A 19306-nucleotide genomic window follows, 5' to 3' on the forward strand; every position below is an offset into this window, starting at 1 on the left:
AGCATCCCTAGGAAGGAGGGAGGCACAGAGTAGGCAGCCTCAAAATCTGCATATGTCTTTCCTTTCATATCTTTGATCACTAAGTTCATATGTGTAGAGGAGACTCCGTAGAGCCTAGTGGAAAGTAATAGCTGACATGGGAAGTTGTTGAGGTGATATTTCAGATTTGGAGTTTGAGTTCTACCAAACACATCAGAATAAAGCATTCAGAAAAAGACTATTTTGGGGACTGAGAGGAAAGGAATGCAGGGTGGATTATGGAAGGATAATCAATCACTGCATTAGGAAAGAGTAAGGAGAGGTATGTTCTCATTTCAGTTTTTCCACTAACCAACACTTACCCATGGGAAATCACTTCACTTCTCTGTCAGTACTTTTCTAGGTTATCAGTATTTGTATATCCATAAGTTCAATTTCTTTTCATATTCAAATTTCAAAATAAAATAAGCATTAATTGCATTTTTCTTCTTTAAAGACTTACAATGGAAAGAAGACTAATTTTGCCACTCTTTATGTGATACTGGGCATCATCATTTCATCTATATATTGGTGATATATATATTTTTTTTCTTGGTAATATTTCTCCTACATGCTGCTCATCATTGTTATGTACCACATGAAGTGGTGGATTTAAGCACTGTAAGAACATTGGGTATTGTTTTCATCATGAATAACCCAGCTGTGTCAGAGTTAGATATTGTTTGATGTTGCACAAACAAAAACGTCCTTTTTAAAATGCTTTTTTGTTTCTTAAAATTTATTGAGAGGTTCAGTTCTACAGTATGTAAGCACAGTCATGAATCATTTAAAAGTGATCACATTGAAGACCGTAATTCAAAGAGTCATGTACCACAATGTTCATTGCAGCTCTATTTACAATAGCCAGGACATGGAAGCAACCTAAGTGTCCATCGACAGATGAATGGATAAAGAAGATGTGGCACATATATACAATGGAATATTACTCAGCCATAAAAAGAATCAAAATTGTTATTTGTAGTGAGGTGGATAGGCCTAGAGTCTGTGATACAGAGTGAAGTAAGTCAGAAAGAGAAAAACAAATACTGTATGCTAACACATATATATAGAATCTAAAAAAAAAAAAAAAAAGTGGTTCTGAAGAATTTCGGGACAGGACAGGAATAAAGATGCAGACATAGAGAATGGACTTGAGGACACGGGGAGGGACAAGGGTAAACTGGGACGAAGTGAGAGAGTGGCACGGACACATATACACTACCAAATGAAAATAGCTAGCTAGTGGGCAGCAGCTGCATAGCACAGGGAGATCAGCTCGGTGCTTTGTGACCACCTAGAGGGGTGGGATAGGGAGGGTGGGAGGGAGGCGCAAGAGGGAGGATTTATGGGAACGTATGTATATGTATAGCTGATTCACTTTGTTATAAAGCAGAAACTAACAACAACAACAAAAATAATTCCAGGAGAGAGAATGAATTGAGGTGAGGGACAGATGAAGATGAATGGTAAAATGTTGATAACTGTTAAAGTTGGGTGATGGGTATGTGGGTTCATCATTCTCTTTACTTTTGTATATGTATTTGAAAATTCCCATATTAAAAAGTTAAAAAAAAGTGATCACATTATCTTTTTCTTTCTTCTTAACTTTTCCAATTATTTTCCTTGTATTTGGTGTTATAGAGAAAACAAATTAGGGGTTGGGCCAGTTAAACATGCATGTAATTGGTGCTCAAGAGTCAGAAATAGGAAGTTATTAATTTAAACTTTTTTATTGGAGTATAGTTGCTTTAATATGTTGTGTTAGTTTCTGCTGTACAGTAAAGTGAATCAGCTATAACTATACATACATCCTCTCCTTTTTGGATTTCCTTTCCATTTAGGTCACCACAGAGCATTAAGTAGAGTTCCCTGTGCTATATAGTAGGTTCTCATTAGTTATCTATTTTATACATAGTAGTGTATATATCTCAATCCCAGTCTCCCAACATCCCACCCCCACTTCCTCCCTTGGTGCCCGTATGTTTGTTCTCTACATCTATGTCTCTATTTCTGCTTTGCAAATAGGTTCATCTTTACCATTTTTCTAGATTCCACATATATGTGTTAATATTCGATATTTGCTTTTCTCTTTCTGACTTACTTCACTCTGTATGACAGTCTCTAGATCCATCCATGTCTCTGCAAATTGATGTTTTGTATACCAGATTATAAATATATTTTATACTTAAGCCTAAAGTAAAACTACAAAGTGGCTAGAGAAACTTTTGCAATTGGAGATGTCTACTTTCATATTTAACAGAGGCTATATCAAAGTTGGAAATTGTGACTGTTAGAATTGGATTTTTAAAAAGGTGAAATAGAGTTTAATGTTTCTTATTTTTATATTTCTAGCCAAAAAATGAAATATACAAGAACAATCAGATGAAGTCTTAGAAAGCCTCAAGTGCATCAGTGCTAGCTAGTTTGATTCCTATAAGTTACTTGGTTCTTAGGTATGGCATGGATAGTTCTTGAGTGTGTAGGATTCTATCCATGTCTCTTCCTAAGTAAGGAAGTTACTTCTTAAATGAATAAGTCTAATTTTAACGGTTGAGTGAGTGTGAAATTAAGAATATCCTAAAGGAAAGAAAATGTCCAATATATTTAAAACTAGTTTACTTCTCCAGTTTAGCTCTATTTTTTGTTGTTCTCTTGCAGTAAACATTGCTATCTTCAGAAAATAAGTTAAGGAATGAGAGGCAAGGAAGAAAGGACGTTCATCTTGGAAGGACCCAAAGCACTTTGAAATTTAAATGAATGTAATGATAGCTGCTAAAACCGCCTTTGTCACCAAAATGGATGAAGTACTTCAAATTTAAATGGTAACCAGATTTATCATATCATGTTACATTTCCACCAAGAACTTTAGATGACTTGAAAGGGTTTATTTTTAAGTTTAAATGTTTACCTTACAAATACCAAAGTGTAGATAGAGTAGATAATTTTATAACTTATTTAGCATAGTCAGGATTTTATTTTGCCTCTTAATGCTTGACCCTGATATTAGCCAAAAGAATGTTGCTTTTTTCCCAGGTTATGAACTTCTTAACACAGAAACAGGTAAGCTTATTTGAGTAAGAATATGGCATAATACTAGTATACTTATAGATCCGTCCTTTACCAGATATTTTTTCCTTTCATAGAAATAACCCAGGCAACGTAAATGGTGGTATCCTATCACACATGCAAATGGTTTTTAGTTTTGTTTTCATATTATTTTTTAGTTTCCTTATGTGACATCTGGTCTCTTGATCTTTTTCCTTTCATATCTGACATCTTATTTTAATTTAATCTTTATTTTATCCTCTGCCCCTGTTTCTTAGGAATTTAAGTTTATAAAAGATACAAGGTTTTAAGTCTTTATGTCATTAAAAAAAAAAAGACACAAGGATCCAAAATAGAAAAGGAGAGAGAAATTTGAAAAGATTATAAAATTATTTCTTATTATGAAATTGCAGTGACTGTTATATTTTAAGTAGAGTGGAAAGCAATTATAGAAAGACTTAAAGATTCTTTGTCAGTCTTCTTAAATCTCCTTGATCTTAGGCCAAAATTGTTTCAGTACATGTTTTGTAAAGACTCAAATGTTTACAATTTTTTAATCACATCCTAGTGAAGAATTAGAACTTTTATTCATTGGAAGTCTATTAATTTGATTTTGAGGTATAATCATTTGTTTGCTTGAGTCAGTGTGTCTTGGTAGTGAGTGGGTGTAATTGAGTACAACTGGGTCCTTGCTGTGAAATCAGGGCATGTGAAAAATCAGTCAAATACAGTATCCATTACTAGTCCTAATGATTCTAAGGAATGCAGGACCTATTATTTCAAGAAAATGATTTAAATTGGCAAGTGTAACCCAGGATAAGTAGTATGTAAGGAATGAATGTTCTAATCACTCTTCCCTGTTAATGTGTTAACATTAACCTGGATAGAAAATACCTTGATTTTTTTAAAAAAATTATCCAGTTATTGGTTAAACTTCTACTTATGGCATAATTAGAACTTTCCATGTTCTTTTCACTACCAACCATGTACCAGCATGTGGCCTTTTAAAAATGTCCAGCAAATTCTTTCTAGTCCTGAACCATTAAAAAATTAAAGTTGGAGAAAGTAACTTTTGAAACACAGCAGAAATTTAAGTGCTGAGTGTTCACTCATACAAGCAAGATAATATGCAGAAAGTCCCTGGGGAATTCCCTGGCAGTCCAGTGGTTAGAACTCTGCGCTTTCACTGCCCTGGGCCTGGGTTCGATCCCTGATCAGGGAACTAAGATCCCACAAGCCACGTGGTGTGGCCAAAAAAAAAAAGAAAAGAAAAAAAGAAAGTCACCAACCGTCTCTGTCTTCTCCATTAATGATCTGAGTTTTCTTTACCCGTTTGATTATATTTGATTCTATAATCTCATATAACCACAGGTTCATTAATGAACCAAAAACAAACAACATTATCAAAATTTTTATCATGATACTTACCACTCCTTATCAAACTCTTAATTCTATTTAAATTCATCTCTCAGTGATTTTTGGTAACCATGGATAGGATCATTGAAATCCATAGGCAGTGGATTTTTTTAATCATTAATTTCCACTTTTTTTAACTACCAAATTTGTTTTTAGTCTCATAATATTAACAAGGAACAGATTAAATTAGAACTTGACCTCTCTACAAAATAAAACAAAAGAATTGCCTTGATTCTCCCATCAAGTCCAGTTCAGAGGTCATGTAATTCACCTACATGAGACCACCTGAATTACATATTATTTAATTTTTCTGGCCCCATCTAAGCTGGGTGCCTCCAGAATCCCAAATCTACTATGGCTTTTGATGAAGGAATGGAATCAGACTTCTGATTGTGCAACTGACAGAATTTCTAATTTGTACAATTAGAAATTCATATTTCTAACTGTGCAAACTATCATGGCCACTTTGAAGAGGCTGAAATTCAAAAGATGGGTTCTAGCTATGTTAAAGTTGAACCAAACACCCAGTTTTATCTAAGTTCAGTTCATTAGCTTAAAATTATGGTTCTTGGGAGTAAGGGAAGTGTATACTTGCAGACAGTAAGACCACTCTAAACAATGTATCTATCAGGAATCTTAAAATTCATAAAGCTTGATAGGCTCCATTTAGGACAACTGTCCTTATGGAGGGAAGCCTAAATGTAATTTGCCCAGACAAAAAGGAATTAAAAATAATAGTAATTAATGTGTATTGAGTGATTACCATATGCCAAGCATTCGAATTAGTGCTTAATATACATTATCTGAAGCTTCACCACTCTATTTGACATAGGTCCTATTATTAAATATATCCATCTTACATACGAGGAAACACATTCTCAAAGAAGTTATGTAAATTGCCCTACATCAAGTTGCTAGTTCAAGGTAGAGCCAGGTCTATCTGACTCCATGACCTGAGCTCTTAACTAGGAGTTTATTCTAGTTTACAAACATTCAATATTTCAAAACTTCAACTTGTGAAGTTTTTATTTACCTAGTGGCAGATAAGGAGAGGTCTTTTTTTTTTTTAAGCGAAAGGTCTTATTAGCAGCATTCTCATTTCAGCTTTGTAAAATTATGTTCCCTTTAGATACACAGTATTTTTCTTTTGCAACATCAGTTTTATTTTGTCAATAATTTATCATTGTTTTGATTATGTTCTTAAAGTGTTAGTTATTATTTAATGGAAAAGACAACTTAATCTACTAAGTAAAGGTTAAATTACTTGAAGATGATATCATTAGACCCGAATTTTATCTGAGATAACAGAAGACAGAGAAAGATAGGAGACGTGGGTGAGGAAAAAATGCAAAACTGACCTCTTTACTCAGCTGTCCTCCCTTGAAGTATTATTTGCCTTTCTCTTTATCCCAAGAAAATTCTTCCTTGTTTTTCAGTCTCAGTAACTGATACTGTTACTAAAAACTAAAATAGTAATGAATCTGGAAACCAGTTTGTCTTTTTTTTAATTTTTATTTTATATTGGAGCACAGTTGATTAACAATGTTGTGTTAGTTTCAGGTGTACAATAAACTGATTCAGTTACGCATATACACGTATCTATTCTTTTTCAAATTCTTTTCCCATTTAGGTTATTACAGAATATTGATCAGTGTTTCCTGTGCTATGGCTATACAGTAGGTCCTTGTTGGTTATCTATTTTAAATATAGTAGTGGCATAAATTTTCTGTTAAATATATACAGTCCTTTTCAAATAGGTACTTCTTGTCCAAATGGTAGAAAACTAAGTACATTAACCTATTATCAAAGTTTAAGATGGTAAAATTTATCATCAAGACTCAACATATTAAAGATATCAGTTCTCCCTAATTTGATATATAGGCTTAACTCAATTCCTAAAATCCTGGCAAGATTTTGAAATTTTTATGGAAAGGCAAATTAGAACAGCTAAAACGATTTTGAAAAAGAAGAAAAAAATGGAAGGAACCACTCCACCTGATTGCAAAATTTATATAGCCACAATACTCAAGACTGGTATTGGCAGTAGGATAGGCACATAAATCAGTAACAGAATAGATAACCCCACACAAGTATAGCCAGCTGATTTTTTTTTTTTTAACAAAAGTGTAAAGGCAATTCAATGGAGAATGGATTGTCTTTTCATCAAATAGTGCAGAACAATTGAATATTCATGGGGGTGGAAAAAAAGAACCTCAGCCTAAGTCTCACACCTTATATAAAAATTAACTCAAAGTGGATCATAGATTTAAATGTAAAACTATAAAACTTTTTAGAAGTTTTATATGGGAGAAAATCTTTAGGATCTGGGGCTTAGTGAAGAGTAGTTAGATAGTACAGCAAAGCACAATCTATAAAAGAAGGAAAAATGGGTAAGTTGGACTTGATCAAAATTTAAAACTTTTACTCTGTAGAAGACCCAGTTAAAAGGATGAGAAGACAAAACAGTCATATGTAGAATACATAAAGTACTCTCAAAACTCAACAGTTAAAACAATCATTTAAAAAATGGGCAAAAGGCATGAAATATTTCACCAAAGAGGATATATTCTTAATAGCATTGGCAGATAAGCATATTAAAAAGATGTTCAACATCACTTGCTTTAAGGGAAATGAAAATTAATGCCATGATGAGTTATCACTATACACTTGTTAGAATAGCTAAAATAAAAAATAGTAGCAATACCAAATGCTGGTGAGGATGCAGAGAAACTAGATCTTTCATATATTGCTGGTAGAATATAAAATGGTACAGACACTGGAAAATAATTTGATAGTTTCTTTAAAAATTAAATGTACACTTACCATATGATGCAGCAATCCCACTCTTGGGCATTAAACCCAGTAAAATGGAAACTTATATCCACACAAAAACATGTGCATTGTTTTTCATACCAGCTTTATTTGTACTAGCCACAGATTGTACCAACCAACATGTTCTACAATAGGTAAACGGTTAAACAAACTGTGGTATATCCATACCATGGAATATGATATCAGTAATAAAAAGGAATGATCTACTGATATACACCACAGCTTGGACGGATCTCAAGAACATTATGCTGAATGAAAAAAGCCAGTCTCAAAAAGTCACATAATGTATTATTCCATTTATATGACATTCTCAAAATGACAAAATTATGATGATGGAGAACAAGACAGTTGTTGCCAGGGGTTTGGGAAGGTTGAGGGGTAGGTGGATGGGTGTGACTTTAAAGAGATAGCACCAAGGGGTATCTTTGCAGTGAAGGGATAGTCTGTCTTGATTGTGGTGATAGCTAGAGTAATCTACATGTGTCATAAAGTGACAGTGAATACACATACATTGTACCCATGTCAATTTCCTGGTTTTGATATTGTATTGTATTTACACAAGATGTGACTATTGGGGCAAACTTGTTTAAGGGTAAATGAGGCTTCTCAGTACTATCTTTGCAACTTCCTGTGAATCTTCAATTTCAAAATAAAAAGTTTAAAAAAATAACCCTATTATAATTAATAAGTATGGTCCAGAATATTCAGTCCTGTAAAATGCAAGGTCATGTTACTTCTGAATTAATGAAATGACTAGGGTGAGCTACACTAGTACCTGGTTAGAAGTTCTGAGGGTGCAGCTTTGAGCTCCAAATTCCCCCCATCGCATCTGGTGGCAGTTGTCTGCTTTGGCTTAAATATTGTCAAGGGCATTTCTAGGTCTTGTGGCTGGTTGGCAGACTCCCAGGACACTCCCATTGATTCCAAGAATCTCCCAGTTAACAACTATTTCAGGAGCCAAATCTGGGGAGATTGATCCAAGAAAGAACTAGGGGTGCTGAGATCTACCCTCCTGCTTCCTTGGGTTCCTGGGAGGGATTACTGGCTATTTTCCACTCTCTCCCCTCCATGTTATCACACTATCCCTCTTCCACCTTAGGAACTGTAGCCAGCCCCATTTGAGAACAAGGGTTGAATGAACTGTTGCAGCCAACTGCATATTATCCAAATATATATGATAAAATGTTTCACTTCTTTGTAACAGTTTTTCAGTTCAAGGTTTAGTGTATCTTAAGTTTCTGATATTTTGCTTAAGTAAGAAGAGTGTTTCATGTTCTTTGTAAAAAGCTGTGTAGTATGAGGAAAAGCAAAAGGAGAAGAAGAAAAGTTATGTCATCCTTGCTTTCTAAACTAAGAGCATAAAATTCGAAATGATCCTATGGATTCTTTTGGAAAGAATATTAAGTGATCGTCTGGGTTACACCCCTACCTTCTAGTGGCACGATCAACTGACCTGAATGATGGAGTGAACTTCATGCCATTTTACATACTGACTCATTCATTCATTCATCATTTACTTGGGGAAAACAATATTTGCAATAGTGTGGAAGGTTCAGGGGATACAAAGAAGGGTAGAGTGCAGGTCCCGTCATCAGTGGCTCACCATCTAACAGAACAGGCAACACATAAATGGAAAGATAGTGTATCAAGTGCTTAATGGGAGTATGAGAACAGAGCTGTGACGGTGCTTTTTCCTCCTTAGGAAGGGTGAGGGAAGGCTTCCCAAAGCACGAAGGTATCCTATGTACTGAGTGTTACCGGATAAATAGGATTTTACTGCCAGGGAACAAGCTAGAGGAAAAGAGTATTCCTATTCTAGGCAAAAGGAATAACATGTGCAGAGGTATACTTACCTCCTCTTGGGGAAAAAGAGTTACAGACTTTTAAAGTTGAAGAGGTTATCCAAGATATTTTACTTCAACATCCTTGCTTTACATAAAATTAAATGGAAGCTCTTGGAGGCAAATCTACTTGCCCAATATTACTTAGAAATTACAGTATCGTTTTAAGTATTCTTTCAGACTTATGTAATTCAAAATGTATTTTGGTCAGCTATAACTCTATTCCAAGAAAGAAGGTTCTTCCTCATGTTTTCTGTGTTTATAAATCTGCTTTACTTCCAGGCTAAAATGTAATTAGGTGTTATTTCTATTTCTCTTAAAATTTTTTTATTATGAAATTCCATGAATTCAGAATCATATAACAAACATCTGTTATCTTACCACCAAGAATTAATTGAATGCTAACATTTTGTCATTTTTGCTAAAAGAAACAAAACAATTTAGGAACGATTGAAATCCTCTTGGTATCTCTCTCCAATTTCATTCCTAGCCTCCTTCTCCAGAGAAAATGCTCTATGAGGTTGGTGAATATATATTCTTATGTAAGTACTCATAAACAATATGAAGGATAAATGATGATATACTAGATGTACGTTCTGCATCTTTCATTGATGTGTGATATTTATTTAACTGTATTTTTTCATATGAGCTCAAAATAAAACAGAGCATAGATGAGTAGGCAACATACTCTAGTCAATAGTGCAGATTTGCTGCTGTGTTGTGACTTTGTCCTCTTGTGTTTTCTTCTTGGTACCTAAAGTGCCACCGTCTTCTTGTTAATTCTGCACTGTTTTGAAAGAATGTAATTCTTTCATTCTGTACGTTTTCAAATGTATTTTTAAGGCTTTTTTTGGAAAACAGTTATTTCTGTGAGCTTACATCTCTCACATTAGCTCTTTTAATTCTTTACTACTGAGATTGTTGTAGCAGGAATACTCTCTAGTAGAGTCAAATGACCAAGAAATGACTATACCATGTGGCATAAAGTCTCCCTTCACACATGTATTGCTGGCAAGACAACAATGCTAGGTAGTAAGAAGTCAGTCGTGATGTGTGGGAAGAGTTAGCCTCTGAAAACGCCATGACAGGATGACCCAGGAAGAGGATGTTTATCTGGACTTCGAAAAGAGCTTAGAAGTCCTTTCACCAAGGGCCTGGTCCTGGCATGGGGGATCATGGGGGAAGAGATAGAAATTTTATTGTGAAGGAGAGGATTACTGTGGGTGTTGAGAACACATTTTTACCCTTTGATTTATTGTGCCAACTGTAATTAGCAGTAAATGTTTTAAGTTAACAACAATCAGCTGGAATACCACTAAACATATGTGGCGATTGAGGAGCATAATAAATGCAAAGAGTCCCCTTGTTTCTGTTACTAGAAGGGAGATTCACCCACCACATTCTATAACAGTGAAAACTAGAAATCTGCACAAATGCTTGTAATAAACAAGCCAGTTATTCCTAACCTCACTGGTATTTGAATTCTGAAGTAGTTGTCCCCATGCAGTAGCAACAGAATAATGGAGGGAAGAAGTTAGTATTATCATTCTGGCTTGTACATTTTGATGTTTAACAATTCTGGCACATGGTCACAGGAAAGCTTATCTAAAAATACCAAATTGTAGAAATGAAAGGAAACACTTGATCCCTAAGAAACTCATTCTTCTTGGAGTCAGGCCCAGCTTTTGTTTCCTTCTGTTGGTTTGACATACATAGGAAGGAAAACATGAAACATTCTGGTGCTTTAGAACTCTCTGATGATATATAATGGGCCATTGTATAACTAGTGCTAAAGCACAGGTAAGTTTCATATGGGGAATATTTAAAAGGAAACCAGATGCAGATGCTTTGTTTAGATATGTATATATATGATCAATTGATTTTTGACAAAGGTGCAGAAGCAGCCCAGTGAAGAAAGATTAGTCTTTCCAACAAATGGTACTGGAACATTAGAAGCTAAACCAAAAAGAAACAAAAAGCCCTTGCTTCATAACTGGACATAGGCCTTGGAGATAAATGAAAGAGAGGAGATTGTAAGAAATTTGCCTTGTAGAAATAGAGGAAGTAATAAAACTGCCATGAGAATTGAAACATCAAAATGGTAGAGGGAATTATTGTAAAACAGTTTAATCTTTTGAATGAGGAGCATTGTGTATTGTAGGAAATGTGTATACATTATAGCTGAATATGCATTTAATCCACTAGCTTATTAAGCACCCTACCATTCACAGAGCGCTGTGTTAGATTGGAGGGGTATTATAAAGGTCCCTTGAGGGAATCATACATAAACAATAACAAAACAGTGATAAGTGCTATCATAGTGGTGCCAGGGAAACTCAGAGGAAGGGACTGGCTAATATCTACACTCATCCTGAATGGGCTTCCCTTGCTAGCCCACTGAGCTCTGAGTACACTGAAGAATGTTAGTTGATCCACTGTCCCTTAGAGCACTTTGAGAAATTGTTGTTCATTTGATAGCTAAAATGCAATAAGGGATCTCTTCCATCTGGTGCTGTTTGAATCTGTGATAGCTACCTCAGGCTCAAAGAGTAGACAAAGTGAAGGAACCTGATGTGGTTTCCCTTTACCTTTCTTTTTAACTGTCATTTGATCTGCTTTTAAGTAGGTAGTCTTTCTCTTGCCTCTAGTTGTTGACCATTCTATATATAATCTCTATCACACAAGGAAAGCAGCAAAGGAATTTTTTTAAAGACTGCCACAACTCTGTAGGAATGAAATATCACTTTTTTTTTTCCATAAAGGAGTTTCCATGATACTCCACTCACATACAAAAGAGAAGTTGGAGTTGCACGTGATCACTTTGGCCAACCTTTTGCAGGTTTCTAATGCACATTCTCATCTCTCTTTGAAGGACTGTTCATTGCAACTTATACACACACTTTCCTTAAAGCAAGTACTACTTTTATTCTCCTCTAGTCTTCTGTCACGTAACAAGAGCGTTGGTGGAAATTGCTTTTCCATAAAAAGAACTGTGCCACCTACTCTTCAAATGCCACTGATTAAGAAACCATTGATTGATTTTTCCTAGGGAATAAATTAGGCTTTCCCCTGAGAGTGAAAAAATAAATAATGGGATATAAAGAATGAAGATAGCTTTGTGTTATGAGGAAAATGTTTATGTAGTTGCCATGGAAATAGCATGTAGGCATTTAAACCAGGAGCTTATGATATCTCTGTATTTGCCAAATATAATTCAGATGTGAGTACATTCATTCTCTTTCTTGGCTCAAATTTAGTCTGACATATGTGGTTATGTAAAATATGCTCTGCTTTAGCATATTTGCTTAATATTTGCAGGAAATGTATAATACAAGGGGCTGCCATGTTTTAAAGTTGTATAATTGAGGCATAGAAATAAAACTAGGGGAAACAATTCTCAGCAAGTGATTCCTGAAAACAAATAACAGTAACAATCAGAGCACCCGAGGCTGGGTTTTCCTGTGACATTCATAACTAACAGAGCTAATTAATTTTTATTAATGAAACATTCACAATATTGGACCGAATTAGTACTAGCTAATTGTTTGTGAGTGATGTCAGATGCTGAAAATGCACAGTTTGAGACTTTATTCTTATTTTAATGTATGTGGTTTCATTTCACAAGTGGAATAAAACACAATAGGCAGTGTTTCTGAATTATTATTACACTTTTCTGTCACAGGACAGCAGTTAGCCTTCAATTTCATGCTTTATAAATGAGGCACGACAGAAATCTAGAGAGGGCATATATGGAGTTTGAAGATATGGATAATTTGACACAATTTTTCAGAGTTTGAACTTTTTTTTTTTACTAATTCCAAAGATAATACAGACAATGCAAACTGTACCTGCAGCCACTGCCTTTTATGGGGCACACAAACTAGAACAATAGGCAAATCGAAAAATGATTAGAATATGCTCTATTCATGGAAATGGGGTGTTAAAATTAATCCTAATAACTCATCTTTTTATGCCAATTTTGCTACCCATTTCATAGCCCATAGGTTTATTATCCCCTCACTTAGATTTCCTCTAAGATATCATGTGCTTTGTAAGCAGATAGCCTAGAGGCTTAATGTCTTATTAAAGCAGTAATTGCTTATATGGTCCAATAAATATAACAGTAATTTAATGAGACCAAATAGTTACACAGATGGAACAGTGGGAAAAGGCTAATTAGAGAAAGTTTTTCAGCGAAGGTAAGTTTTGAGTCAAAATTTAAAGACCTTTCTGAGGGCATTTAAGCAATATATACCAAAAAAAATTTTAATATATATATACCTGTAAAATCTAAGGAGATAAAGATGTTTGCAAAGATTTAATTAGGAGGGCATTAGATTATTGGTTTGAGACTTTCCTTTTGTAATATAAATATTTACTATTTAAGTTTCCCTGTAAATACTGCTTTAACTGTATTCCACAAATTTTTGAAATTTTATATTTATTTTTGTTCAGTTCAAAATATTTTCTAATTTCCCTTGAATCTTCCTCTTTGAATCATAGATTGTTGGTTTAGGCAGTTTCCAGGTATTTGGAGATTTTCTTGGTAATTTCTGTTATTAATTTCTATTTGTTATGGGCAGAGAATATTCTTGATTTCTTTTAAATTTCTTAAGATTTCTTTCATGACCTAGGATATGGTGTGTCTTGGCGAATGTTTCATGTAAAATTGAGAAGAATGTATATTCTGCTGTTGTTGTATAAATGTCTTTAAATGTCAGTTAGATTCAGTAGGCTGATGGTGTTGTTTAACTCTTCTGTATCATTGCTGATTGTTCACTGTTGTTTACTGAGAGAGGAATGCCGAGATTTCCAAATGTAATTGTAGGTTTGTCTATTTCTCCTTTCAGATCTGTCAGTTTTTGCTTCATGTATTTTGAATCTCTCTTGTTAGATGCATACACATTCAGAATTATTGTGCCTTCTTGGAGAATTTACATTTTATTAGTATATAAGGGTTGCTCTTTGTTACTGTTAATTTTCTTTACTCTGAAGTCTACTTTGATAATATAACCACTCCAGCTTCATTTTGATTAATGGTTTCATGTTATATCTATCTTTTTCCTCTTTTAAAAAAAACTTTTAACCTACCTATATAATTATATTTGAAGTGTGTTTCTTGTAGCAAGTAATTGGGTCATGATTTTCCAAAGCCATTCTGATAATTTCTTTAATGTTTATACTATTTACATTTAATGTAATTGACATTTAAGTTTAGGGCGACCATTTAATTAATTTATTTATTTATCTAGGCTGTGTTGGGTCTTCGTTGCTGCACACAGGCTTTCTCTAGTTGCGGCGAGTGAGGGCTACTCTTCGTTGCAGTGCATGGGCTTCTCGTTGTGGTGGCTTCCTCTATTGTGGAGCATGGGCTCTTGGCACTCAGGCTTAGTAGTTGTGGTACACAAGCTCTAGGGTGCACAGGTTTCAGTAGTTGTGGTGCACGGGCTCAGTAGTTGTGGCGCATGGGTTTAGTTGCTCCGCGGCATGTGGGATCTTCCCAGGCCAGGGATCAAACCTGTGTCCCCTGCATTGGCAGGTGGATTCTTAACCACTTCACCACCAGGGAAGTCCCTAGGTTGACCATTTATTTTCTGTTTGTTCCCTTTGTTTTTTATCCTGTTTTCTCTTTCCTGATTTATTTGAACATCTTTTGGTATTCTATTTAACTTACCTGTTGTGTGTTTTACTCTGTGTCTTTGTAGATACTCTAAGGATTACCATGTACATACTAAACCTTGTACAATCTACTGAGAATCAATATTTTACCACTTCAAGTAAAATGTAGAAACCGTATCACCATATAAATGGCTTTATCTTTGCCCTCTTTAGGTTATAGTTACTTATATATTACACTACATGCATTGAAAACTCTATCAGACAATATTATTTTTTGCTTTCAGATGTCAGACATATTTTTAAAAATTCAAGAGGGGAGAATAGTCTGTTATGTTTATCCAGATAGTTACCATTTCTCTTTCTCATTCTTTATCTTAATCCTCCAAATTTCCTTCTGATAGCTTCTCTCTGAACAACAGAAAAAGCAATTCTTTTATAGCATATCTGCTGGCAACCTCTTCTCCTGTTCTCCTTCATCTAAAGTGTCTTTATTTGACCTTCAGGTGAAGGACATTTTTGTTGAATATAGAATTCTTAGTTGACAGTTCTTTTCTTCCAGGACTTTAAAAATATTGTGTCGCTTCCAACTGTCCTCCGCTGTTTCTGATGAGTAATCTATAGTCATTCCAATTGATTCCCTAAAAATGTTGTTTTTCTTTGGCTGGTTTCAACTTTTGTTTCTTAGTTTTCATCAGTTTGATTATGATATCCTGGGTGTGGATTTCTTTGGGCTTGTCCTTTATTGAGTTCACTGGGCTTTTTAAATCTGTAGGATTATGTCTTTTGCCAAACTTGGGAAGTTTCTTCTAATGTATTTTTAGCACCATATTCTTTTTCCTTTCCTTCTGGAACTCCAGTAACATCGATGATAGGCCTTTGGTTATTTTTCTACAGGTCTCTGAGGCTCTCTTCTTTTTCTTTCTTTCTTTTTTTTTTTTTTTTTGGCTCAAATTTATTTCTATTTTTCAAATTGTATAATTTCTATTGAACTATCCACAAATTCACTGACTTTCCTTTATCGTCTGCTATTGAGCCTTCCCAGTGAATTTTTTCATTTAAAATGTATTTTTCAATTCCAAAATTTCCATTTGATTATTCTGCATATCTTCTATCTCTTTGCTGAGACTTTCTAGTTTTACATTTGATTCAAAAGTTCTGTTAAGAGTAATTATACAGAAAACTAAACAGAACAATGTTTATATGATTAGTGGTTGTTTATCCCTCAAGGCATTTGCTCTTGTACTTTCCTAAGTGAAATAAAAGATTATTTTTTATAATGCAGCTATAATCATTTTCTTCTTGTAATTTCTAAATCCTTTTTACTGTGTGTGTCCTCTTTGGCCAAGACCCAGAAGAGTTTTAATAACTGCTCATAAGAGGCATCAGAATTTTTTCTTATTCCTTTATTTATTTTTATTGAGGCAGAATTGATGTAACATAATATTAACCATTTTAAAGTCATAATTCAGTGGCATTTAGTACATTCACAATGTTGTGCAACTACCACCTCTATCAAGTTTCAAAACATTTCATCACCCCAAAAGGAGACCTATCCATTCTCCATTCCCACCTTCTCTCAGCCCCTGTAAACTAATCTGCTTTCTATCTGGTTTTAACTATTCTTCAGATTTCATAGAAATGTACTAATATCTGTGATCTTTTGTGTCTGGCTTCCTTACTTATCATAATGTTTTTGAGTTTCATCTATGTTTGTGGCATGTATCAATACTTCATTCATTTCTATGGCTGAATAATGTTCCATGATATGAATATGCTATGTTTTGTTTATCCATTCATCTGTCAGTGGGCACTTGGGTTGCTTCCACCTTTTGGCTATTGAGAATAATGCTGCCATGAACATTCACATACAAGTATTTGTCTGAGTCCCTCTTTTTAGTTCTTTGAGGTATACAGCCAGCAGTAGAACTGCTGGGTGATATGGTAATGCTATGTTTAAATTTTGAGGAACTTCCACACTGCTTTCCACAGTGGCTGCACCATTTTACTTTCCCACCATCAATGTACAAGATCCATATCCTCACCAATACCTGTTTTTTTGTTTTTATGATTATGGCCATGCTAGTGGATTAAAGTAGTATCTCATGGTTTTGATTTGCACTTTACTTAATGACTGATGATGTTGAGCACGTTTTTGTTTGCTTGTTGGCCATTTTGTACCTCTTTTGGAGAAATGTATTCAAGTCTTTGCTCATTTTTTAATTGGGTTGCTTGTCTTTTTGCTATTGAGTTGTGAGAGTTCTTGATATTTCTTAGATACAGATCTTTTATTAGATATATGATTTTCAAATATTTTCTCCCATTGTATAGGTTTGTTCATTTTCTTTTTTTTTTTTTTTTTTTTTTTTTTTTTGCGGTACGCGGGCCTCTCACTGTTGTGGCCTCTCCCGTTGCGGAGCACAGGCTCCGGACGCGCAGGCTCAGCGGCCACGGCTCACGGGCCCAGCCGCTCCGCGGCACATGGGATCTTCCCGGACCGGAGCACGAACCCGTGTCCCCTGCCTCAGCACGCGGACTCTCAACCACTGCGCCACCAGGGAAGCCCTGTTCATTTTCTTGATAGTGTCTTTTGATGCACAAAAATTTTAATTTTGATGGAGCCCAGTATATCTGTTTTTTCTTTTATTTCTTGTGCTTTGGGTGTCATATCTAAGCATCCATTGCCAAAGCCAAAATAATGAAACTTTCCCCTGTGTTTTCTTCTAAAAATTTTGTAGTTTTAGTGCTTACATTTAGGTTGTTGACCCATTTTGAATGAATTTTTGTATATGATATGAGGTAGGGGTCCAACTTCATTCTTTTACATGTTGATATTAGTTGTACCAGCACTATTTGTTGAAGAAACTGTTCTTTGGCCTATTGGATGATCTTTGCATCCTTGTCAAAACTCAGTTGACCAAAGATGTATGGGTTTATTTCTGAATTCCCAATTCTGTTCCATTTGTCTGTTCTTATGCCCATACCACACTACTTTGATTACTGTAGCTTTGTAATAAGTTTTGAACTGGGGAAGTGTGAGGCCTTCAGTTTTGTTTTTCATCAGATCTTCTTGGTTATTCTGGGTCCCTTGAGATTCCATATGAATTTTGTAATCAGCTTGTTAATTTCTACATAAAGGGAAACTGAGGTTTTGATAGGGATTGCATTGAATCACAGGATCAGTTTTGGAAATATTGACATCTTAACAATATATTATGTTTTCCAATCCATGAACATAGGATACTTTTTTATTTAGGTTTCCTTTAATTTCTTTCACTTATGTTTTGTGGGTTTTAGTATACAGTCTTGCACCTCCTTGATTGAATTTTTTCCTAAGTATTTTATTCTTTTTTTATGCTATTGTGAATGGAATTGTTTTCTTAATTTCATTTTCATGTTCATTTTTAGTGTATAGAAATACAACTGATTTTTGTGTGTTGGTCTTGTATCCTGAAATTCTTGCAAAATTTTTTATTTGTTCTAATAGTTTTGTGTGTGTGTCTATTCTTTAGGAATTTTTATCTATAAGGTCTTGTTATCTGTGAGTAAAGATAATTTTACTTCTTCCTGTTCAGTTGGGATGCTTCTTATTTTTATTCTTGCCTAACATTGCTCTGGCTAGAACTTCCAGGACAATGCTGAATAGAAGTAGTGAAAATGGGGATTCATGTCTTATTCTTGATCTTAAGGGGAAATCTTTCAGTTTTTCTTCATTGAATATAATGTTGGCTGTGGGTTTTGCATAAATATCCTTTATCGTGTCTTTCACTCCCACCTTGAAGATATTAGAGTTGCAGTTATTCCACATACTTTCCAGCATTTGGTATTATTATGCTGTATCATTTTAGCCATTCTAGTCAGTCTGTAATTGTATTTCATTGGAATTCTAATTTGTTTTTCACTGGTGACTAATGACATTGGACACTTTTCCATGTGTTTCTTGGCCATAGAATTTGTTTTTGAGAGGGTCTTCACATTGAAAATCAATGTCAGATAATTTACCATGTAAATGTACATTGAATACAATAGGAGTCAGGCCCTCTTAATGTTTAGTGTGGGCCTCTAAATTAAGGTGTTATTGTCAAATTGACTGTTAGTATTGCTTTGGGTCTACTTTTATACTAAAGATTTGACAAATTTAAGTCCTATTATGTAATGTATATGAACATGAATAACTTCTGAACATTGAAACATTTTAAAGAACAAGAAGAAAATAATTTTCCTCTATTGTTGATAGGTGAATAATTATAGCTGTAATTGGGCATACGTTAAAACTTCTAAAAGAATTCGGTTGATATTACTAATTAAGAAGTTATATTATGCCAAATGGCATACTTGTGCTTCTGAATGATACAGATGATAAAGGTATGCACATTTACTTGTCAGCAAATGGGCATCATTGTGTTTGGGTAGTATCTCTGAAAATGGAGTTGTCTCCAGCTGGTTATAATTAGGATTGGATTGTTTCATGCATCAGAGACACTAAAGTTGGTTCAATTCATGGGTCCCACAGTTTTCTAGTTATTTTGCTCATTTCC

At 34.6% G+C, this 19306-nt stretch overlaps 1 protein-coding gene across 34 annotated transcripts in view; it reads left to right on the forward strand.

Moving 5' to 3' along the window:
- PEAK1 (pseudopodium enriched atypical kinase 1) overlaps positions 1 to 19306 on the forward strand; it is a 295689-nt gene that overhangs the window by 145414 nt on the left and 130969 nt on the right. For 26 of the 34 annotated variants that reach the window (XM_067754683.1, XM_067754675.1, XM_067754731.1 and 23 more), the window contains one exon: positions 2677 to 2840. The exons of 6 other annotated variants lie outside the window; for them this stretch is intronic. The gene's annotated coding sequence lies outside the window, so the exon portion shown is untranslated. Of the gene's footprint in view, positions 1 to 2676; positions 2841 to 9642; positions 9695 to 19306 lie in introns of all 34 variants that reach the window. 2 more of the 34 variants (XM_067754479.1, XM_067754527.1) reach the window with 2 other exon arrangements.

Source organism: Pseudorca crassidens, chromosome 1 (genome assembly GCF_039906515.1).
Source record: "Pseudorca crassidens isolate mPseCra1 chromosome 1, mPseCra1.hap1, whole genome shotgun sequence".
Classification (NCBI taxonomy): Eukaryota; Metazoa; Chordata; class Mammalia; order Artiodactyla; family Delphinidae; genus Pseudorca; species Pseudorca crassidens.